A 25,604-nucleotide genomic window follows, 5' to 3' on the forward strand; every position below is an offset into this window, starting at 1 on the left:
ATCTGCCATCTTGGCTATCTGTTTTTGAATGGGTTCTTCAGTTACATCTGCCATATCTTTCCTTGGGGGGTGATCTACTCTGGTTATTCATGTTTCCAGTGTTTTTCCGGTAATTCCGCCCCTTGATTATTTTACACCATTTGACTTTTCCCCTGGAGCTTTGCCGAGAACCCGTACTTTGCTATGGCCTGAGAAACTGGGGATCTGTTTGGTGTCGTGGGGCTAAGTGGCTCTGTCTTGTTTTCAGCTCGTCTCCGTCTTATCCTAGTGAAATAGTTACTCTGGGTTGAAGTCTCAGCTGTGGAGAAATACTACCAATTAAGTCACCCTCCCCCCCCGACCCCCTACAGACAACATTTGGAGAAGGAAAATCAATTCTTCCTACAACCATGTACCCAGGGTACCACTTGGATAGTCCTTGAGTTATTGGTCCAGCTCAAGAGGTCCAAATCAGTTGTCTCAGTCAGCACCTGTCTCAGGTGGGAGAATTTAAAATGTCTTTGGCAACTAGATCGCAGGGTTCTGCTGAAAACTCAAATATGACTTCCTTCGGTGCTCCCTGAGGTCAGGAGGACTCACCCAGCAATAGATTAGTCTGGGAGGATTGATGCCTTCTTCCCCACCTTCACCTTTGTCATCCCCAGTCACTGATAATCCTGCAGTGACTGGGGGGTGACAGGGCTGTGACCCAGTTGCCTCCAATGAGCGGATACTCCAGGGGTTTCCACCTGCCTGAATCACAAGGAAATCTATATCTCCTTAGACTTGCCGCTGTTCTCTACCTGTATCTGGCAGGGGGAGGTGAGGCCTGATAACCTCCGGCACTTGATGGAGGTTGGGGGTGTTCACTAAGTTTTAGCCCCGCCCCTTATTGACGTTACTGACTGAACAGAACAATTTTGCAGAGTTTGTTTCTGTTCCGGCTAAATTCCCCTGCAGAAGAGAAGCTGTTTTGAGTTCACAGAACCTACGCCTTAGGTCCTGTCTTTGCTACTGCAGGTTTGTATTCGCTGCATGGTTAGCTGTCAATTCTAGCCTCCTGCCCTCCTTTGTCTAGGCTGATGATCCTCTGACCGCTGGGTGCATCTTAGGCTCAGTAAAGTGGTCCTCTGGGTCAGCCCCACTTTGGAAGTCTGCGTCACTCCGTGCGTGTTTTCTAGTCCCCGCCGTGCACCTAGGCCAGTACCACATCAGGCAAACCCTTTACTCACAGGGACTGCATTTCTATCTCAGATCTGTTCCACCAGTGGATGCCACCTGAGAAGATGCCTTGCCTCCTCTGGTTGCCCAGAGAGTCAGGCGGTGTGACTCCAGAATATCCAGGTGTGAGCCCTATTGTTGCCAGAAACGGCTGCTGGTCTGTGCCTCGGGGCACCACCGCTCTGGCATGGTTCCCTCTCAGCTGACCGTCCTCTCCTCACTCCTGTGCCGCAGAATCAGCACTGACCAGTTGCAGTCCAGACCCTGTCCACACCCCTCGATAAATCACCGAAGAATCTGGACTCCTGGGGGAAAGGCTTCCAGACCTCAGAGTGAGAATGGGGGGGGGAGTGCTGGGAGCTCCGAATTGCAGGTAGAGAATATATACAGTTTTGATAGAGTTTTATGCCTGGCAGCAGAGCACCATGGCACCCTAGTAGGGGAAGTAGGTTCTGTTTTTAGAGTCTCTCTTGTGGAGTATAATGAGAGAACTTTTGAAGTCTGCTTGTTTGTTTATGGGCTACTGTGAACCGTTCTCATGAGGGAGGGGACTACCGTCTACTTGGTGATGGATTTTGTACCTTTTCTTTGTATCCTTGGGGTCGCAACTCACCTCAGCGGGGTTGATGTGCCTTCTTCAACCTCCTCTCTTGGTGCAGCTCTAGTCCGCCAGGTTACTTGCTAAATTTCTCTCAATCTTCTTTATTTGCTCAGCTCCTGACCGTCAGCTTTTTTGAGAACCATCTGTCCTTTATCTCTCCTTCTGAATGCGAAAATCTGTGGAAAGGTGGTTCCAGTTGGCCATGTTGCTCCCTCCCTACCAAAAGTTTCAGATCTTGCTGTTGGTATTTCTCTTGATAGTCATCATGGTATTGACCTTTGTTTATTGTCTTTTTTTTCGCCCCCTTTGAGACAAGAGTCTCACGTTGTTGCCCTTGGTAGAGTGCTGTGCTGTTATAGCTCACAACAAGCAACCTGAAACTCTTGATCTCAGTTGATTCTCTTGCCTCAGCCTCCCAAGTGGCTGGGAGTGCAGACACCCGCCACAATGCCTGGCTGTTGTTTTAGCGCCCAGGTCTTGCTCTTGGTCCAGCTGGTCTTGAAACTGTGAGCTCGGACAATCCACCTGCCTTGGCCTTTCAGAGTTGTAGGATTACAGGTCTGAGTCACTGTGCTTGGGTTTTGTCTGTTTTCATATTAGACTGTTTGTTTTCTACATCCTCTTCTGGTTGACTTTCTGATTTTTTGTGGAGAAAATTCTTTAGGAGTGTCTTGAGAAAAAGTGTCACGGAAGGGACATTTTTTTGAGAGCTTGAATGCCTGAAAATATATTTTGCTGTTATACTTGATGATATTTTGGTTGGATATAGAATTCTTGCTTCTATAAAAACTATTTGTCCTTATTTATTTCAAGACATTTCTTCATTTGCTATTGCATAAAGCGGCATTTTGATTTTTGATCCTTTTATTACCTGGAATCAAAGTATTTTTTATTTTCAAGATTCTGTTATTTTATACTGATGATACCTTTGGGCATATCAAAGGATAAAATTATAACAAGTTTAGTTATAGATATTTTTGGCTTTTATTTGTGATTCATGAATGAAGGCAACCTTCATTTGATAAAATAGTGTGATATAGAGGGATACCACTGGGCAATAACAGAATGTGGGTTTTGTAAGGTGGGAGTAAGGAAACAGAACCATAGAAAAAACACTGGTTAACATCAGGTTACTTTTGTGTAAGGACAGAGTGGGCTTCTTTATTAACCAGTGTATCAGACTGGAATCACCTGTTTTCTGGAATAATTGGTCTGTTTTGGGGTCTCTCTCTTTCCTTAAAGTTTCAGGTTGATCATGGCATTTAACAGGAGTGACTGCATTTTGATTTGGTTGGTCTTTTGGACCAAGTGCAAGAGCCCATTTCAAAGTAGTGGCCTCTCATAATTTTGTTTAATAGGGATGTATGTTTCCCTCCCCATTTATTATGTTTTACTGTGATGAGTATTCACTGGGCTATTTCAAACTGAAAACTACTGTTTTTCCATTCTCAGAATTAAAAAAAATTGTTTCTAGGATTATTTTCTTCCCTATTTTTCTCTGTTCTTGTAATGTGTATCACTTAAACGGTACCTCTCCTATTTATGCTGAATCTGTAAGTTGGTCGTTTTCCCCTATCTTTTCCATGTCTTTATCTTTTTGTTCTTTGTTCTGGGATTTATAGGTAATATTATCTCTGAAAACTTCTATTAGGTTTTTGTTTCTGCTCTGTACATTTTCATTTTCTTGCTATCTAAATGTTATAGCTTCTTGTTCTTGCTTTATGGTTGTAAATCTACCTTTTTTCTTTGAGTCTATGTTTTAATTCTTGCCTTATTCTTTCTCTTCTGAGTCTCCTCCACTGAGTGCATTTTTCTGTTTAATCTTTGTGCTATATAGAGGCTTTGCTAAATGACCCATGAATCTGAGGAGGGGAAGGCTTCACATTGGTAGCTGATCAAGTGACTGACTACCTTGATGTTTTTATTAGAGGATCCTTCCCCAGCCCGCCAAAGTATTATTGCCTTTTTTCCTTTTAGTTATTTTATTTATTTTGAGAAACAGAGTCTTACTTTGTTACTGTGCTGAATTATGGTGGCACTTTCATAGCTCATTGTATACTCCCATTTTTAAGTCTTTTTCTCTTCAATTAGTCATCTTGAGGACTAATCTTCCAGTGTTTTCATGGGGATTAGAAGCCTCTGCTATAGTGGCTGCCTAGTAGGATTAGAGTTTGGAATCTGTTTTCAGATTGGTACCTGTCTCTGTTCTTAGCAGAGCCTGGGTGCCTGAGTCCTCAGCCTGCCTGGTCCACATTCTAAGGAGTGACTCTGCTGTTTACAGATAGTGTGAGGGTGAAGGGATGTCTAGCTGAACTTGGTGGGCTGAATAGAAGAACTATGGAATTCTAATTGTTTTTCTTGAGTAATTTCAACTAACTCAATTTCATACCATACCCGGGCCTCCTAAACTGCTTAATACCTTGAATTCCTAAAATTTTGTAGGGTTTTGTGGTAGGAAAACTTTGACTCTTTTTGACTCCTCTGCATTTAAGCTTATAGTATTTTTCTGTTTGCTTTTATGATTCCAGATGCTGTTTGCTGTCATCTATATTGTCTTTGGCTATGCTGATGTAGGCCATGTGTAAGCCCTTTCTGGGCTGGCTCTGGTGATATGAAAGTACTATGTTATAATTCCTCTATCTGCCTGCAAGGAGTACATGTCTGCTTGGAGTGACAGATGTGTGAACATATATGTATTTATACCAGGTTTTGACTCACTGGAACAGGAGGGGGCTAGGGAGAGGAGCATGAAAGATTTTATGAATTATTTTATTCTGAGCTGCCTTGAAGGGGAAGTTTACCAGGCCTTAAAGTTTGATGGGTACTTAAAGGATTTAGAAATCATTTGTGATAGCAGTCAGATGGCTTCAGACTGTTGCATGATATTGGTTGGTTAGTTAATGTCATTTTTCCCTGTCCCAAATAATGTAAGAATCTAATTGTTTCAAGAGCTGATTCAAGTAGGTATCCTGTCTTCTTTACATCACCCCTGAGCCAGGAACCCTACTTATATGCACTTCCTGGCCTGATGCTTCTAAATGGAAGTATGTAAAATTCTCTACTTTTAATATTGAGATATTGTTCCCTTCCCTTCCCTCCTCTTCTGTCCCCTCCCTCCCCTTCTGTCTTTCTTTTACTTTTACTTCCCTTCCCTCCCCTCCCTCCCCTTCCTTCTTTCTTTCTTTTTCCCTTCCATTCCCTTCCCTTTCTCCCCTCCCTTCCCTTCCCTTTCTCCCTTCCCTCCCTCCCTCCCTTCCTTCCTTCCTTCCTTCCTTCCTTCCTTCCTTCCTTCCTTCCTTCCTTCCTTCCTTCCTTCCTTCCTTCCTTCCTTCCTTCCTTCCTTCCTCCCTCCCTTCCTCCTTCCCTCCCTCCTCTCCCTGCCCCTCCCCTTCCCTTTCCTACCCTTCCCTCCCCTCCCTCCCCTTCCTTCTGTCTTCCCCTCTCCCTCTCCTTCCTTTTTTTCTTTTTTACTTCCTTCCTTCTTCCTTCCTCTCCCCTCCCCTCCTCGCTGTCTTCCCCTCTCCCTCTCCTTCCTTTCTTTCTTTTTTCCTTCCTTCCTTCCTTCCTCCCCTCTTCTCCCCTCCCCTCCCCTCCCCTCCCCTCTCCTCTCCTCTTTCCTTTCTTTCTTTCTCTTTCCTTTTTTGTGACAGAGTCTCAAGCTGTCACCCTTGGTAGAGTGCTGTGGTATCAGAGCCCACAGCAACCTCAAACTCTTGGGCTTAAGCGATTCTCTTGCCTCAGCCTTCCAAGTACCTGGGACTACAAGGGCCTGCCACGATACGTGGGTAATATTGTTTGTTTCTTAATGACACGTGGTTTATGCTTGAAATACTGATACCGTAACTAAATTACATCAGTTGCCCACATAGCTCCCAGAATCCATCTTTTACTTGTCTTGCTTTACTAGTTAGATTTGTGTTTCATGCCCTGCTTTGACTTTGGGTCATGCATATATTACTCTTAAAGATTGCTCATGTAATTCTAGCTTTTGCTTTACCTCGAGCATTTCTACCTTCTATTCCCTTTCTCTTTGTGTGTGAGTCTGATTTGACTTAACTGCACATTCCTGTGCTCCCTGTAGCACTAAAACTGATGCAGACTCTTCAATAAGAACATTTCTACTATCAAGCTGGGGAGTATAAATCTGATTTTTTCCTAAATTATATTGTAGATATAGTTTCACACATATTCGATAGGAAGTGTTTCTTTAAGGTGATATTAGACAAACTCTTCCTTAGATTAGCCAAAGTTTAAAAACTAACTGAATCTTTTATCCACAGGGATCTAAGCATTATAAATATTGATTGATTCTTTTAGATTCTCTGTGAGCAGATTGAATTCAAATATTGCCATAATTATTTTGTTTGCAGTAGGAGACAAGAAATAATGAATTCAGTCTTCATGTTGCTGAAGGTGAATTTGTTAGTGAGTAGACAAGGTCAGCCAGGGGTTAGTCATCTAGAAATCTCCTGATTTTCTTTTTTAAAATTTTTGATTCATATATGTTTTAACCAGTAAGACTATTTTATGCTAGTTTCTCACTTGTTTAAATTTGGTTTTCCTTTTTTTTTTTATCTTGTCTTATTATAATATTAAGATTAAGTATTAGCAACAGAGTGGTATCTTTGTGGTTTACATACAGAAATGAAAAAAGGTAATTCATTATTACTAATGTTATTGCAAAATTATATGTTAAAGAATTAAGGAAACCTTAAACACATTTTTTAAATTAATAAAATTTTACCATTTTTTATTAGTCACTACTTAGGTGGATAAATATTTTTACCACTTAACTAATGGCACTTAAAATTTTTAAGTTTTAATGAGATTGGATAATTGAAGTTTGTATCTTTATGACAAGAGGAAAAGCTTCTTGTAGTTATAGAAACTTGATTTGTGTTAACTTTAGGAAATGACTTACACCTGAAAATTGTTATATAATTTGAATTTTGAAATACGTAAATGATTTATTTATATATGAAACTTGTCATGGAACTTGAAATCAAAGTACTAAGTGAACATTTTTAAAATGTATTTTTAAACACTTAATGCTATTACATTTAAATGCATTGGACAGTTACTCTGTTGCAACGTAAGTTAATGTTTAGAAGAAAGAGTTGTATGGTAGCTATTATTTGTTAGATATCTTCTGTGTTCTAGGTAATAATAGTAGATGATTATACATTTATTATTTTAGATAATCCTCCCAATAGCATTATAAAATATTATTGGCTTCATTTTTAAATTGAGAAACCTAAAAGATTAAAAAGGCTGAATGGAACATATGAGGTCTAACAATTAAGTTCTTGAACTTGCCACTTTGTGCTTAGATTGGCAGCACCATACAACAACTTAGTAAGATTTCCTAGCCTTGGTATATCAATGTCTTACAGCTGTGTGGAATTCATTATTGTTGCATGTTTTTGTGTGCTGTCATGAGAATGTTGGAGCTTCAATTACATTAATAAATAAACATTAAATTTCTTGTTAAACTTGGTAAGATTGGAAGTGAAATTAGGGACATGTTAGCCCAAGTTTATGGGGATAATGCCATGAAGAAAATGGCAGTTACAGATGGATTAAAGCTTTTTCTGATGGGAGAAAAAGTGTTTCTGATGGATAGTGGTCAGAGTGACCAGTACTAGCAGAACTGATGAAAATAATGAAAAAATTTGTCTAATTGTATGTCAAAATCATTGGCTGACTGTGAGAAGCATGGTAGACAAAGTGAACATTGATAGAGAAATAGGAAAATCTTATGGGCAATCTGACTAGGGCAAGAGAAGGCCCTAAAGAGGCTGACTATGTCAGTTATTGATATATTGCCTCTGAATTGCAAACCTACCCTTCTTAACCTTTCCTTATGATGCTGGAATTGGACTCTGCAAACCACACTTCTTTGTCAGCTAAATCAATGTTGGGCTCTGACAATAGAGAGATGTAGTAGAGAGAGGAGACTAGACTACTAGGGTAGAGGAGGAAGACATGTAGTTCTTCTTGTTTTTGTTTTTTCCCTGTGGCAGACTGCTCTGCAAGTATTGGTACCTGCAATGTTTCCTGTGGCAGACAGTGATCTTGGTTCTGATGAATGACCTTCAGCTACATTTGTCCTCACTTAGTAGTCACTACCATATTTTGGTAGTAGTCTACTATGTCCTCACTTATTTACATGTTAGGCTTTTAGAGTCTCTTCTCTAAGTTGCTAAGCTTTTTTTTTTTCTTTACTTTTCCCTCAGCCTTAAGTGTGGCCATTACACTCTGTGGTTGCCACCTTTGTTATATCCTAGAGCACTCTTTTATGTTTTCTGTTGTATACCATTTTTTACCTATTTAATTCTTTATATTAATTTTTTTCTGATTGAACGATTATTTTCTGTCTCCTGACTATATGCCACTTGATACTCTGATGTTATGTTTTCCACAACAAATGATATGGCCAGATCCCTGTAAAGTGAATCATAAGGTCAGCAATGTTCACCCATGTATTTGGAGCTTCCAGTTAACTTTATTCCTTTCCCTTAAATATAAGCCAGTAACTAAGGGCACAAGATATTTGAAGTTGCCTCTAATATGAAAGATGGCAACTTTCTACTCTACTTGCCCCGCAAATGCAGGGAACAGAAAAGAAAAATCAATATGTGGGAAACAGACTGCATTGAATGAAAAAGGATTACCATTGATATCCTCTGAGAGATAAAGGAAGACATTATAGTAGGACCACAATTATGCAGTGACCACCTCAAATTGAGCTAATTTTTTAAAATTTTAGATTAATATGAGGGTACAAATGATAAGATTACAATGTTTGTTTTTGTTAGGTAAGGTCCTTGTTTTAGTTGTGCCCTTTACCCAGGAGGTAAAACCTTAGAACCTTACATTATGTCCATTAGGTGAGAGCATACCAATCTCCTTCCCTCCTCTCCCCTTCCCCCTAACTTGAATTAAATTGCGTTTTTCTTTAGGGTGGGCATATATTAGTTCAAAGTTGACCTGATTTTTATAGACCAGACATGCACCACATGTACATGTACATATCAGTACAGTAGGCTTAGTTCCTTATGTTACCTACTTCTGTATGTTGACCAGTTTGGTACAGTCCCTTGGGTGGTAAACTTAAAGAGCTTCTACTGTATATCAATGAAACAAGAGCTGGATAATGTAAAAAAACTTCAGACAACATAAAAAACATTTGGAAATTAAAAACATGGTAGCAGGAATGAAAAATCTCAGTAGAAGTGTTGGAAAATGAGGAAATTTTCTAGGACATAGAATAAAAAGACAAAGCCATAATAAATTAGAGAAGGACATTAGAAGTCAGTTTCGAGAGGTGCGTGTCATTTGGTGGAGATTCAGAAACATAGAAGAGACAAACTGAAGTGTAAAAACTCACTATTAAATAATTCAGGAAACTTGCCCAGAAGGGACTTTCCAAATTGAAAGGGCCTAGGAAGAACCTAACATGAATGAAAATAGATTCAAGTTATCCTGAAATTTCAGATCAGTTGTCAGCAAGAAGATTTAACAAACATTCGAAGACAGGAAAGAGCATGCCAAATATAAAGGATCAGGAATAAGAATGACCTTGGATTTTAACTCTGGAAGTTTGAAGACAGTGTAGCATTGATAGATTTTTAGTCTAGAATTTTATAACCTAACCAAAACCCATGAACTTGAATGTGAGAGTATATGAAAGATATTTTTGACATCTGAGGTCACGGTTTTCTTCCCATATAACTATTCTCAAGAAACTTCCATCTAGGGAATGTATTTTTTCAGGACAAAGCAATAAATTAAAGAAGACATAGGATACAGGGAAAATCCACCACAGGAAGGGACTCTGTTCAGGGTGAATATAAAGGGTAATAAGCAGAATAAATGAGTACCAGATGTAGAAGGTAATCAGGACAGATTAGAGCTGTGTGACTCAAAAGAGGCAGACATTTTTCAGGTCATCATCACCATATTTATTGCCACATTTGTATCACTTTTTTTTTTTTTTTTGGCCGGGGCTGGGTTTGAACCCACCACCTCCAGCATATGGGACGGGGGCCCTACTCCTTGAGCCACAGGCGCCGCCCTGTATCACTTTTTAAATCGGAGGACAATATGCCCCGTTGAGCTTGGCCTAGATCTTTACCTGTACTTGTTTTGGCAAAGTTCTTGCACCTTGCTCCTTGCTCTGCTGACTTTATCAGCTGAGAATACTGATTTTACCCCTGTAAGCCAATGTGTAGAGTGTAAGGAGTTGTCTGAATAGTTTATATGGAAAAAAAAGTGGCACTACCTCTGAAGGTGAAATAGGTAGGTATAAGCAGATAGGCACTCTGGGAAGGAGCTTTAGGATTAGTTCTGTTGTAATTGGGAGTTTTTCACTATGTTAATGTATTTTGTTATCCATAGTATTCTCTGACATATAATAATATTGAAGGCATAGATTATGTATGATATTTATCCACTTTTTGAATCTCAGTCACATTTTGGAGGCTGTGTATGTCTGTCTAATTGAGTCACACAACTCTAATTTACTCTGATTATCTTCTACATCTTCTCTCACTTTTGGTTAAATGGAAGTCATCAATTATTTTACTGTTACACATTTGTTTTTTCCAGACAGGGTCTCACTATGTGGCCCTTGGTAGAGTGCTGTGGTGTCACAGCTCACAGCAACCTCCAACTCTTGGGCGTAAACAATTCTCTTGCCTCAGCCTCTCAAGTAGCTGGGACTACAGGCACCCGCCGCAATGCCCGGCTGTTTTTTTCTTTCTTTCTTTCTTTTTTTTTTTTGTTGCAGTTCTCGTCGTTGTTTAGTGGCCTGGCGGCATTCAAACCCACCAGCCTCTATGTATGTGGCCCACACCCCACCCACTGAGCAATGAGTGCTGCCCTACTGTAATACATTTTTATGTTCGAAGTGTGTGTGTGTGTGTGTGTGTGTGTATGTATTGTATGTTATCTTAGTTCATTTAAGGTTTTATAACAATACCATAGGCTGAGGTTTATAAACCCTCCCAAGGTTTATAAATAGAAATTTATTTCTCAGTTCTAGAGGCTGGGAAGTTTAAGATTATGTTGTCAACAGATTTGATGTCTAGTGAACACATGCTTCCTAGTTCATTGATGACTGTCTTTTTGCTGTGTCTTCACATGGCAGAAAGGAGTGAGGGACATCCCTGGTGTCTCTTTTATAAGGGCATTAATCCCATTCATAAGGGTCCTGCCTATCTGACCTAATAACTTTCTCAAAAGTCCCACATCCAGATACTCTCACATTGGGGATTAGGTTTGAATTGTATTGTTGCAGGAAGACAAGGCCCAGTGGAGAGAAAGAACACCTAAATACCATGTTTAAAAGAGGAAGGGCTTTATTCTAGCTGGTGGAGCAATAGCAGATCATATTCTAAAATGGCCATGCTCCCTGACTGGCCTCAGTCTTCTATTTATCTCCAGTCAGAAATTCTGGCCCATGGATACCTTTCTCATTGGTAATTTAAATCAAGCTGGAGAAGTGGGCGTGGGCTTTTATAGACCCATAGGCTTTTACAGAAGCAAGCACTAGTTACCAGGTCTCAGAAAGTTAAGGTTCTACAAATTCCTAAGAGATGAGTCATCATGGGGAGGACCTTACGTGTGTATCCATGGGGCCTCCTTGAGATCAGACTTCACTTTTTCCGTGTATTTTCTCTCATTCCCCCTTTTGAGAGTCCATATACATTTTAAATTGGTGTCTCACTATCAGCTTGCTCCTGTAGGAGCTGGTAGGGTTTCATAGAGTTCACATGTATAAGATTTTTTTTTTAAATTGACATCTGTCCCAATTATCCAGTGTATAGCCCTGATTACTAGTGGGAGGAGAAAGGGAGAAATCAGTGACTCTGGTGAAGTCTTAGCTGTGGAGAAATGTAAGCAACTAAGACCCCCCCCCTCCCCCATGGACAACAACTGGAAGAGGAAAATCAACCCTTCCCTTTACCACACAACCAGTGTACCACCTGAGAGGATCCTTTGGTGATTGGCCCAGGTTAGGAGTTCCAAACCAATTGATCCAGTCAGTACAAACTGTCAAGTGGGAGAGTTCAAAAGGTCCCCAGCAACTAGATGGTGGAGGTCTGGTGGCTGCTCAAATTTTGCTTGCTCAGGTCCTCTGTGGAGTCAGAAAGGCCTACCTGGTAGCAGAATTGGACCAGGCAGCTGTGTCTCTTTCTCCGCTTTCACACCCAGTAACTAGTGACCCCAGAGGGCTGAGATTCTGCTCCCTCTAATAAACAGATGTGCTGGGGCTTTGCACCTGTCAGAGTCAAAGGAAGGTCAGTGCTCCCTCCGCCCAGCCACTGGTGAGTGTTCCACTTGGACTCAGTCCAATCATAAGGTTAACAAGTCAGCAAATGCTTTTCTCCCTCATCCACAGCGCCTTTGCCCCTGCTGCTCTGCAGACCCAGTATCCATATAGAGCGAGTTCTAGTTTCCTCTGGCAGTCCTCAGAGTTGGGGAGGTGTTTCTCCAAGATTAGATCCCAGCAAGATCGCCCTATTATTGCTGGATCTTTGTGGGAAGTGACCCTGTGCAGGTACCAGGAGACTACCTCATCCAGGGAGTTCTGCCTGTAGGAGTAGCTCTGAGAGCACAGGGCACACAGATCCAGTAGCAGGGTGGGTGACGCTGCACACGGTTCTGGTAGTGCCTGGTGCCCAGTGACTTTGGCAAGGAGAGCGCTCAGCTCACAACTCTGGCCAGTTGAGGTGCAGTGCAAAGGCAGGACACGGGACCCTTGGCTCTAGCAGGCTTTGGCCAGGTGGGGGTGGGGCACTTGGTCTGGTAAGGGGTTTGCTGCTCATGTGCCTCCTCCCACTGTCTCTGCAGGGATTAGGCTTCTGGTTCATCAGGCAAGGGGGAAGGGTGGACTGAAAGTTCAGAATGGCAGGGAAAGCAGTTCAATTTTTCTGCCTGGCAGTAGAGTCCTCAGGGTCACAACAGGGTCCCTCTGGGGAAGTAGACTCCACTTCCTACAGCTCTCACCTGTGGGGTGAGACAAGAGGTCCTCAGTTCATTGCTCGCCTGTAGAAAACCTATAGGAGCAAATGAGAAAAAGAAAAAGAAAAAAGAACCACAACTTTCTTGGGAGAGGGGTTGGACACTTTTCCTTTGGGATGAATTTTGTACCTGAAGTTTGCTTTCTCGGAGTTGCAGCTTTCCTCAGCAGAGGTGACCTGCAGTTATCACACTTCTCTTTTGGCTCGGCTTCCAGTCTTCAGGTTAATTGGGTACTTTCTGGACATTATCCTTCCCTCTGGATGGGAGCTTCTGTCGGAGGCTGGCTCCAATCAGCCATCTTGCCCCTCCCTTCTTTTCCATCAATTTTAAAGCTTAGCTTAGCAGGATATAGAATTCTGGGCTGGCAATTGTTTTGTTTAAGTAGATTAAAGTTAGATGACCATTGTCTTCTAACTTGAAAAGTTTCATTAGAGAAGTCTGCAGTCACCCTGATGGATTTGCCCCTGTAGGTCAATTGGAGCTTACTCCTGGCAGCTTGTGGAATCTTTTCTTTTGTCTTGACTTTGGACAGGTTTGTCAGAATGTGTCTTGGAGAAGCTCTATTAGAGTTGAGGCGCTTTGGGGTCCAATATCCCTATGAAAGGAGTGTGTCAGAGTCTTTGGTGATATTTGGGAAATTTTCATTTATAATATAATCTAGTATAGTGGCTTCCATTCCTCTGGGGCATTCTTCTTCCCCTTGTGGGAAGAAAAACTCATATGTTTGATTGCTTCATAAAGTCAGTGAATGTTCTGGTTTCTCTTGCTTTTTTTCTTACTCTTTAAGTATCTGAGCTTTGTCCTTTACCTCTGAGATTCTTTCTTCTGCATGGTCTAATCTGTTATTGATATGTTCTGCTACATCTTTAAATTCCCAAATTGACTGCTTCAATTCCTTCAGCCCTGCTATATCCTTTCTGTGTTATTCATATTGTTTATGTCTTATTTGTTTCTGTTTTTGGATTTCCTTTTGGTTATTTTCCACTTTCTCAGCATTGTTTTTATCACCTGTATTTTAAATTCCCCTTCTTTCATTTCTCAAATTTCTTTATAGGTGGAATCCTCTGCAGTAACTATCTCATGGTCTCTTGGGGGTGTTGCTCTGGACTGGTTTTTCATGTTGTCAGGAGTTTTCTGCTGTTTCTTCTGCCATGAGTGTTTTCTTTTATCTGTTTCCTTGCCATAATTTTCCTTTCACTTCCTCTTGCTCTTTAAGTTATCATGCCTATGACTTAAGTTTTTGATGAGTCATTTTGGTACAGGACTAAAAGGATGCAAGATTGAAGAACAAGAAGGGAAAAAAGATTAAAAAAAGAGAAAGGAGAGGGGGTGAGTAAAAGAGAATATTGACAAATAGAAGAGAGACACAGAAAGAGGGAGAAAAGTAATAAAGGTGTACCATAGGGTACTTTGACCCACACCTTAAAAACCCTCAGCCTCTGGGGGTGCTGGGTTGGGTGGTTCCTTTGAGGTTAGCAGCTCTTTGCCAGCTTTAGCAAATACGGTACCCCACCTCCAGCAAATAGAGAGGAAAGACAAAAATACTATAAATCAAATGAAAACAGACAGAAAACCTTACAGGATAAAATTGGGGGAAAAACGAAATAGCAGGGGCAGAAACACTAGCATAAATGAAGTTCTTATTATTAAAGAAGGCAACAATGGGAAATTATATTTAAACTAGAAAAATGAAGAAAGAAAAAAATCTAGGGGGAAAATGTTAAAATAATAAAAAAGCAGTGTATATATCTTGCTGAATCTTATCTGGGCAACCCATGATTTTCTAGGGTATGAGATGCTTATTATAATGCTGATACAGCTGTATAAGATGGAGTCTGGAGGCTTCTGCTGACTTCTTTGCTCTCAAACCCCGCAGAGTTAAGATCCTGAATCTCTCCTCAGCCTTCTCAAAAGACGCTTCAAACTGTTAACCTTGGCTAAGTAGAGGCCTTCCAAGGATAGCACATGTCACTGGGATCTCTCCTGAAGTGGCTGCCCGCTTATCAGGTGTGCCAAAACTGGCCTCACTCTATACCACTGAGGGCCAAGGCTGCAAGGCAGCTCTGTTATTGCCAAACACTAAAAGTTCCACTCTTCCCATCCATCTCAGTCATGGCCTTTGGCACTGTTCACAGTCACTAGATCACTCACCCAAGGTCTCCCAGCCCAGGCCTCACTGTGATCCTGAGGGCAGAGCCTGCAGGGCAGCTCTTCCACAACGGCTACACGCAGCCCCCAGCTGAACAATTATAGCTCCCTTCTAGCCCAATGGCTCAGTCTCGCACCCTGGAAAATGCTTAATGTCACCCACAATCTCACCCAAATTCTCCCATGGTTATTTCAATCGAGTGCCCAAGTCCATAAAAACAAAAAATGCCTGCAGGGAAGGCATTCCCTGTCTACAATCTCAGTGCTGTTGTAGGTATAGCCACGGTAGCTGCCGTGGCCTCAGACGGAATGAACACAATCACTTGCTACTTCTCCACTGCTTTTGTCCTCCTCCTGGGGTCAAGAAATCTCTAGCTGTCTGTCTGCATTTTTAAAGGGATGTTTCTGGGCAGAGCCCACAAGCCAGAGGTGCCTGGGGTCTACTCTCCCCAATCTCACCGCGCCTGGTTGCAAAGAAGCTTTTACTCGGCTGCCATCTTGCTCTGAATCCTCCCCTCCCCTTTTCTTGCCTCTTTCTTTCTTTACTCCACTTCTCTTTCTCCTCTATTAAATACAACAGTATTTTAAATTTCCTTTATCTAGTCTTATCTTATTATTTTCTCTTTCTTTTTTTTTTTATTGCTGAGAGCTGGGGGGACACAGCTGTGGTCTGGCAGTTAGGCCACAGCAGTGGTCTGGCTCAAGGGGGCTAAGAGATCCTTGTACCTCTGTCCCATGGAAGATAGCATTGGCACGACCACACCGCAGAATTTTTCTATTTTGTTTTCATTGTTACTTAATTTTTCCTTAGTGGTCTTTTTTTTTTTTTCCTTTCCTTCCTAGTTTTGGCAGAGGAAGAGTCTACTCTGCTCAGCCTGAAAAGGACTGCCTGATTTCAGAGAACCCTCCCAGTCTAGCCCCTTCAAAACCCTTGAGTTACAAGCATGGCCTTAGCACCATGCTGATCAATACTATTTCTTCCATCATTCTCACACTCTCATTCTGAATTCCTTCTCTACTGTTCTCCAAGTTTTGTCCTTTTTTCCCCATTACCCTTTTTCTTTTCTTTTCCTTTTTTTTCTCCTTTCCTTCTTTTTCTCTTTCATTCTTTCCCCTCTGTTTCTTCCTGCCTGCGCCTTACCTTTCTCTTCATTTTGGTCTCACATCAAGAGGTTTCTTCATCACGTAAACTCTGAGATAAGGTAATTTGAAGCAAAGGAGGAAATGAAAAGGAAAAAGGTGCACAAAGAGGTGAACAAGAAGAAAGCACACATGAGGAGGAAGAAACAGAAAAATCCAGGCACAAGGAAAAATAAAAACAGAGGAACTCCTCCAAGGGAAAACAAGGCAGATTTTATAGAAGATTCATCCTGTAAAGAATTAATGACTCTGATAGAAAGGGAATTTAAAATATGGATGATTGACCGGAGGCGGAGCAAGATGGCGGCCGTGTAACAGCTTCCTTGCATCTGGGCACCGTGAGTCTGGGGAGATAGGACTCCAGGCATATCTGGCTGGTGGGATCTGCCTATCATCACCCCTGCGAGGACACAGGGAGTCAGCGAGAGACTTTTGGACCCCAAGAGGAGGACTAAAACAGTGGAAAACTGGCAAGTGGTCGCGTGTGTTCAATCCGTCTAAACCTGCCCGCAACTGTAAGTTCAGTAGCAGCGAGACTGCAAACCGGAAAGGTCTTACCTGTGAACTGTTTTGGTGTCTTTGGACTTGGCACTCAGTTGAACTGCCTTGGGGATAGCCTGAGCGGGAGTGCGGGGAACTTTGGCCGTTGTCTAGGGCCCCAGTCTGAGCCGCTGAGCCAGACGGAGCTAAGAGTGTTTGGCTGTGGGTCACAGGGAGCCATTGTGAGCGATCTGCCCCAGCAAGCTCCGCCCTCAGGGTCACAGAGCTAGAATTGGGTGGGAGCTGGTAACCCAGCGACCAAGTAGCCTAAGGGCGGGGTCTGAGCCGCCTGGCAGCCCTAACCCTCAGGGGCAGAGAGAGACCACTTTTGGCACACTGGGTAAGTGGATAGCCACTTCAGCAGTGATTCCAGCGACAAGTACTTCCCTGGGAAAGCTTCTGCTCAACAAGTTTACAAGTTCAAAGTGCCTTTTAAGTGGGCTGAAGAGAGATTTAGGGTGTCTACCTGCTGGGGTTTGAGAAATCAGCAGCCTCCAGTCGTATCAGAACTGTGATTAACATCTCATACCCCAGAAGACCACATGTTGCTCAGACAATATTCAATAACATATACGTACTGCTTTGTTTTTGGTTGTGGTGTTTTTTTTTTTTTTTTTTTGGTTTTTCTTTTGTTTATTTTGATGCTGTTGATGTTGTCTTGTTTTTTAAGTTCAACCTTTTCCATACAGATCCTTTTTCTTTCTCAATTTTTCTAGTTTAATCATAATTTCCCATTGCTGTCTTTTTCAATAATTAGAACTTCATTTTTGCTAGTGTTTCTACTGCTATTATTTGGTTTTTCACCCAATTTTATCCCGTAAAGTTTTCTGTTTGCTTGTTTTGGTTTGATTTATAGCATTTTTGCCTTTCCTCTCTACTTGGTGGAGGCGGGGAACTGTGTCTGATCAGGTTAGCAAACAGCTGCTGACCTCAAGGGAACCACCCAACTGGGCACCCCCAGAAGGTGGGTTTTTTCTTAAGGTTGTGTCAAACTACCCTATTGTACACCTATATTGCTCTGTCTCCCTCTTTCTGTGCCTCTCTTCTTTTTGTCAATATTCCTTTTACCCACCCCCTCTCCTTTCACTATTTTTCTTTTTTGTTTTTCTTATCACTCGGTCCTCCTTTCTTTCATCCCTTTTTTTGCTCTTCAACCTTCTCACCCTTCTGGTCCTGTAACCCTTAGTCCACAGGCATGAGAACTTAAAGAGCAAGAGGAGGTGAAAGGGAAATTAGGGCAAGGAAACAAATAAAAGAAATCACTCATGAGGAAGAATCAGCAGAAAACTCCAGGCAACATGAAGAACCAGTCCAGAACAACCCCGCCAAGGGACCATGAGGTAGATACTGCAGATGATTCCACCTATAAAGAAACGTTAGGAATGACAGACAGGGAATTTAGAATACACATGTTGAAAACAATGAAAGAAATGATGGAAACAATGAATGAAACTGCTAATAAAGTGGAAAATAACCAAAAGGAAATCCAAAAACAGAATCAAATAAGAGATGAACGATATGAAGAATATAAAAAGGATATAGCAGAGCTGAAGGAACTGAAACAGTCAATTAGGGAACTTAAAGATGCAATGGAAAGTATCAGCAACAGGTTAGACCATGCAGAAGAAAGAAATTTCAGAGGTAGCAGACAAAGTTCTTGAGATAACTCAGATAGTAAAAGAGGCAGAAAAGGAGAGAGAAAGCAGAACGTTCACTGTCAGAATTATGGGACTTTATGAAGCGTTCCAACATGCGAGTTATAGGAATTCCAGAAGGGGAAGAAGAATGCCCCAGAGGAATGGAAGCCATACTAGAGAATATTATAAACGAAAATTTCCCAAATATCACCAAAGATTCTGACACACTGCTTTCAGAGGCATATCGGACCCCAGGTTGCCTCAACTCTAACCGAGCTTCTCCAAGACACATTGTGATGAACCTGTCCAAAGTCAAGACAAAAGAAAAGATTCTGCAAGCTGCCAGGAGTAAGTGCCAGTTGACCTACAGGGGCAAATCCATCAGAGTGACCGCAAACTTCTCTAATGAAACTTTCCAAGCAAGAAGACAATGGTCATCTACCTTTAATCTACTTAAACAGAACAATTTCCAGCCCAGAATTATGTACCCTGCTAAGCTAAGCTTCAAAATTGACAGAGAAATCAAATCATTTACGGATATACAAACATTGAGGAAATTCGCCACAACAAGACCAGCTCTACAGGAACTACTTCAACCTGTTCTGCACACTGACCACCACAATGGATCAGCAGCAAAGTAAGAACTCAGAAACCAAAGGACAGAACCTAACCTCCACACTGATGCAAAAGATAAAACTAAGCAATGGACTCTCACCAAATAAGACGAATAGAATACTACCACACTTATCAATTATCTCAATAAATGTTAATGGCTTGAATTCCCCACTGAAGAGACATAGATTGGCTGACTGCATTAAAAAACACAAGCCATCCATTTGCTGTCTGCAAGAAACACACCTGGCTTCAAAAGACAAATTAAAGCTCCGAGTCAAGGTTTGGAAGACAATTTTTCAGGCACATGGCATTCAGAAGAAAAGAGGAGTTGCAATCTTATTTTCAGATACATGTGGATTTAAAGCAACTAAAGTCAAAAAAGACAAAGATGGTCACTTTATATTGGTCAAGGGAAAAATACAACAAGAAGATGTTTCAAGTCTAAATATTTATGCACCCAATTTAAATGCTCCCAGATTCTTGAAACAGAGCTTACTCAGTCTGAGCAACATGATATCTGATAATACCCTAATAACAGGGGACTTTAACACTCCTCTTACAGAGCTGGACAGATCCTCTACACAGAAATTAAACAGAGATATAAGAGATTTAAATGAGACCCTAGAACAACTGTGCTTGATAGACGCATATAGAACACTTCAACCCAAAGATAAAGAATATACATTCTTCTCATCACCCCATGGAACATTCTCCAAAATTGATCATATCCTGGGACACAAAACAAATATCAACAGAATCAAAAGAATCGAAATTTTACCTTGTATCTTCTCAGACCATAAGGCACTAAAGGTGGAACTCAACTCTAACAAAAATTCTCGACCCCCCCAAAGGCATGGAAATTTAACAGTCTTCTGTTGAATAACAGATGGGTGCAGGAAGAAATAAAACAGGAAATCATTAACTTCCTTGAGCATAACAACAATGAAGACACAAGCTACCAAAACCTGTGGGATACTGCAAAAGCAGTTTTGAGAGGAAAATTCATCGCTTTAGATGCCTACATTCAAAAAACAGAGAGCACATCAACAATCTCACAAGAGATCTTATGGAATTGGAAAAAGAAGAACAATCTAAGCCTAAACTCAGTAGAAGAAAAGAAATATCCAAAATCAAATCAGAGATCAATGAAATTGAAAACAAAAGAATCATTCAGAAAATTAATGAAACAAGGAGTTGGTTTTTTGAAAAAATAAATAAAATAGATAAACCATTGGCCAGACTAACGAGGAATAGAAAAGTAAAATCTCTAGTAACCTCAATCAGAAATGATAAAGGGGAAATAACAGCTGATCCCACAGAGATACAAGAGATCATCTCTGAATACTACCAGAAACTCTATGCCCAGAAATTTGAGAATGTGAAGGAAATGGATCAATATTTGGAATCACACCCTCTCCCTAGACTTAGCCAGGAAGAAATAGAGCTCCTGAACAGACCAATTTCAAGCACTGAGATCAAAGAAACAATAAAAAATCTTCCAACCAAAAAATGCCCTGGTCCAGATGGCTTCACACCAGAATTCTATCAAACCTTCAAGGAAGAGCTTATTCCTGTACTGCAGAAATTATTCCAAAAAATTGAGGAAGAAGGAATCTTCCCCAGCACATTCTGTGAAGCAAACATCACCCTGATACCAAAACCAGGAAAAGACCCAAACAAAAAGGAGAATTTCAGACCAATCTCACTCATGAATATAGATGCAAAAATTCTCAACAAAATCCTAACCAATAGATTAGAACTTATCATCAAAAAAGTCATTCATCATGATCAAGTAGGCTTCATCCCAGGGATGCAAGGCTGGTTTAACATACGCAAGTTATCCACCATATTAACAGAGGCAAAAATAAAGATCACATGATCCTCTCAATAGATGCAGAAAAAGCATTTGATAAAATCCAGCGTCCTTTTCTAATTAGAACACTGAAGAGTATAGGCATAGATGGCACATTTCTAAAACCAATTGAAGCTATCTATGACAAACCCACAGCCAATATTTTACTGAATGGAGTAAAACTGAAAGCTTTTCCTCTTAGAAGTGGAACCAGACAAGGTTGTTCTCAGTCACCTTTACTATTCAACGTATTGCTGGAAGTTCTAGCCAATACAATTAGGCAAGAGAAGGAAATAAAGGGAATCCAAATGGGAGCAGAGGAGGTCAAACTCTCCCTCTTTGCTGACGACAGATCTTATACTTAGAGAACCCCAAAGACTCAACCACAAGACTCCTAGAAGTCATCAAAAAATACAGTAATGTCTCAGGATATAAAATCAATGTCCACAAGTCAGTAGCCTTTGTATACACCAATAACAGTCAAAATGAGAAGCTAATTAAGGACACAACTCCGTTCACCATAGTTTCAAAGAAAATGAAATACCTAGAAATATACGTAACGAAGGAGGTGAAGGACCTCTATAAAGAAAACTATGAAATCCTCAGAAAGGAAATAGCAGAGGATATTAACAAATGGAAGAACATGCCATGCTCATGGATGGGAAGAATCAACATTGTTAAAATGTCTATACTTCCCAAAGCAATCTACCTATTCAATGCCATTCCTATCAAAATACCAACATCGTACTTTCAAGATTTGGAAACAATGATTCTGCGTTTTGTATGGAACTGGAAAAAACCCTGTATAGCTAAGGTAGTTTTTAGTAACAAAAATAAAGCTGGGGACATCAGCATACCAGATTTTAGTCTGTACTACAAAGCCATAGTGCTCAAGACAGCATGGTAGTGGCACAAAAACAGAGACATAGACATTTGGAATCGAATTGAAAACCAAGAAATGAAACTAACATCTTACAACCACCTAATCTTCGATATACCAAAGAAGAACATACCTTGGGGGAAAGACTCCCTATTCAATAAATGGTGTTGGGAGAACTGGATGTCTACATGTAAAAGACTGATACTGGACCCACACCTTTCCCCACTCACAAAAATTGATTCAAGATGGATAAAGGACTTAAGGCATGAAACAATAAAAATCCTCAAAGAAAGCATAGGAAAAACACTGTAAGATATTGGCCTGGGGAAAGACTTCATGAAGAAGACTGCCATGGCAATTGCAACAACAACAAAATAAACAAATGGGACTTCATTAAACTGAAAAGCTTCTGTGCAGCTAAGGAGACAATAACCAAAGCAAAGAGACAACCTACACAATGGGAAAGGATATTTGCATATTTTCAATCAGACAAAAGCTTGATAACTAGGATCTATAGAGAACTCAATCCACATGAAAAAAGCCAACAATCCCATATATCAATGGGCAAGAGACATGAATGTCACCTTCTCTAAAGGTGACAGACGAATGGCTAACAAACACATGAAAAAATGTTCATCATCTCTATATAGTGGAGAAATGCAAATCAAAACAACCCTGAGATATCATCTAACCCCAGTGAGAATGGCCCACATCACAAAATCTCAAAACTGCAGATGCTGGCGTGGATGTGGAGAGAAGGGAACACTTTTACACTGCTGGTGGGACTGCAAACTAGTACAACGTTTTTGGAAGGAAGTCTCGAGAAACCTCATAGCACTCAAGCTAGACCTCCCATTTGATCCTGCAATCCCATTACTGGGCATCTACCCAGAAGGAAAAAAATCCTTTAGTCATAAGGACACTTGTACTAGACTGTTTATTGCAGCTCAATTTACAATCGCCAAAATGTGGAAACAGCCTAAATGCCCACCAACCCAGGAATGGATTAACAAGCTGTGGTATATGTATCCCATGGAATACTATTCAGCTATTAAAAAAAATGGAGACTTTACATCCTTTGTATTAACCTGGATGGAAGTGGAAGACATTATTCTTAGTAAAGCATCACAAGAATGGAGAAGCATGAGTCCTATGTACTCAATTTTGATATGAGGACAATTAATGCCAATTTAGGTTATGGAGGGGGAAGCAGAAAGATGGACGGAGGGAAGGGGGTGGGGCCTTGGTTTGTGTCACACTTTATGGGGGCAAGACATGATTGCAAGAGGGACTTTACCTAACAATTGCAATCAGAGTAACCTGGCTTATTGTACCCTCAATGAATCCTCACCAATAAAAAAAAATAAAATTTCTTGTAAAAAAAAATATGGATGATTATGACAATAAAGGGAATGGATAAGTAAATTATAAAGACAGAGCCAAAAGTTAGACGAGAGATGTGTAGAATATACAAAAGGCATGGATCAGCCTAAGGAAATGAAGGAAATGATTAGAGAGTATAAAGATACAGTAGAAAGTATCAAAAATGGATTAGAATGTGGAGAAGAAAGAAGATCAGAGAGTATGAAGCCTTTGAGTTAACTCAGGTAGTTACAGAGTCAGAAAAGAAGAGAGCGAAAGCAGAGCAGGCACTTGGAGAAGTATGAGACTCCATGAAGTGTTCAAACATATGGATAATAGCAATCCATATGGGGAAGTGGAAGAAGACTGTCCCAGAGGTGTGGAAGCCCTACTGGAGAGTATCATAATTCAAAACTCCCAAGATTTACTAAAGATCTTGACACACTCCTTTCAGATGAATATTGAACCTTGGGTCATCTAAACTTTAATGGAGCCTCTCGAAGACATACTGTAGTGAACCTGTCCAAAGTCAAGATGAAGGAAAAAATTCTGTAAGCAGGTAGGAATAATCACCAAATTACCTACAAGGACAGAGCCATTAGGATGATAGCAGACTTTTCAACTGAAACTTTCCAAACCAGAAGAGCATGATCATCCATCTTCATTCTTAAAATAATTTTCACCCCAGAATCCTGTATCCTGCTAAACTTGGCTTCAAAATTGACAGAGGAGTTCAATATTTTGCAGATATGCAAGCACTGAGGAAATTTGTCACAAGACCAGCTCTACAGGAACTACTTAGACCTTTCCTCAATACTGACCACCACAACGGACTACCACCACAGTAAACACCTAGAAGCCAAAGGCCAATGCTTAGCTTCTAAAGTGGTGCAAAAGATAAAACTTCACAAGAGACTATCTCATAAGATGAATAGAATTCTACCAGGCTCATCAATACTCTATATCAGGGGTCTTCAAACTATGGCCCATGGTCTGCATGAAGCGGTGTGATTTTGTTTTTTTACTTCAAAGTAAGGTATGTACAGTGTGCATAGGAATTTGTTCATATTTTATTTTTAAACTATAGTCTAGCCCTCCAACTTTCTGAGGGATAGTGAAGTGGCCCCCTGTTTAAAAAGTTTGAGGACCCCTGCTCTATATAAATGTCAGTGTATTGAATTCCCCACTGAAGTGGCACAGGCTGGTTGATTGGATAGAAAAACACAATGGTATCCTTATGCTGTCTCCAGGAGACACACCTAGCCCTGAAGGACAAATCAAGACTCAAGGTCAAGGGATGGAAAACAGTGTTTCAAGAAAATACAAATCAGAGGAAAGGAGGGGTTGCAATCTTATTCTCATATATAAATGGATTCAAAGTAATTTCAGTTAAGAAAGACAAAGATGGCTCCCAGCGCGGCTGTAGTCTCGGCTGCTGTGTGCTGTTTGGGTGTCTGGGCAATCCATGGGCAGCATCAAGGGCCACGATGACAGATTACGGTGAGGAGCAGTGCAATGAGCTGGAGACTCTGGAGTCTTTATCTTCCTTGACTCCTACACAGTGTTATCAGAAAATCCCCCCAGCTTCACTGTTACTGTGACATTTGAGGCTGGAGAAAAGGATGAAACTGTACAGACTACCCTCAAGTTTACATACGGTGAAAAATACCCAGATGAAGCTCCCCTTTATGAAATATTCTCCCAGGAAAATCTAGAAGATAATGATATCTCAAACATTTTAAAATTATTAGCATTACAGGCTGAAGAAAATCTTGGTATGGTGATGTTCTTTACTCTAGTGACAGCTGTGCAAGAAAAATTAAATGAAATAGTAGATCAGATAAAAACTAGAAGAGAAGAAGAAAAGAAACAAAGAAAAAGAAGCAGAAGAAGCTGAAAAGCAATTATTTCATGGCACTCCTGTTACAATTGAGAATTTCTTAAATTGGAAGGCTAATTTTGATGGAGAACTTTTGGAAATTAAAAAGAAATGGATGAAAGAAGAACAAGCAGGAAAAAATAAATTAAGTGGGAAGCAGTTATTTGAAAAAGATCATAATATTGACACATCTGATACCAGTTTTTGGAGGATTCTGGAAACAGTGTAGAAGTAGACGAGTCCTTGTTCCAGGAAATGGATGACTTGGAGCTGGAGGATGATGAGGATGATCCAGACTACAATCCTGCTTAACCACGAGTGACTCAACTGACTGATGGACTGTCCCCATCTGTAGAGAGGCTTGACTGCCACAGCATCTGTGGCTATGCTCAGAGGGTTTTGATTTTCCTTTATTTTTTTTTTCCTAAGAAAAAATAATTTTCAGGAGAATATCTTCTGATAGCTTTCATCATTGAACTTAATAAACTGACCTTAAAATAAAAAAAAAAAAAGAAAGGCAAAGATGGACACTTCATACTGGTCAAAGGAACAACATAACAAGAAGACATATCAATTTTAAATATTTATGCACCTCACTTAAATGCTCCCAGATTTATGAAACATCTTGAGGGGTCTGAGCAATCTGATATCTCATAACACCTTGGTAGTCAGGGGTCAACACCCTTTTGTCAGAACTGAACAGATCCTCTAAACAGACACTA

At 40.7% G+C, this 25,604-nt stretch overlaps 1 protein-coding gene and 1 pseudogene across 7 annotated transcripts in view; both read left to right on the forward strand.

Annotated features, from left to right (window-relative positions):
* Positions 1-25,604, forward strand: part of DOCK3 (dedicator of cytokinesis 3) — an 899,254-nt gene that overhangs the window by 125,491 nt on the left and 748,159 nt on the right. The window lies entirely within an intron of this gene.
* Positions 24,491-25,194, forward strand: LOC128592668 (RWD domain-containing protein 1-like; annotated as a pseudogene).

This window comes from Nycticebus coucang, chromosome 8 (assembly GCF_027406575.1).
Source record: "Nycticebus coucang isolate mNycCou1 chromosome 8, mNycCou1.pri, whole genome shotgun sequence".
Taxonomy (NCBI): domain Eukaryota; kingdom Metazoa; phylum Chordata; class Mammalia; order Primates; family Lorisidae; genus Nycticebus; species Nycticebus coucang.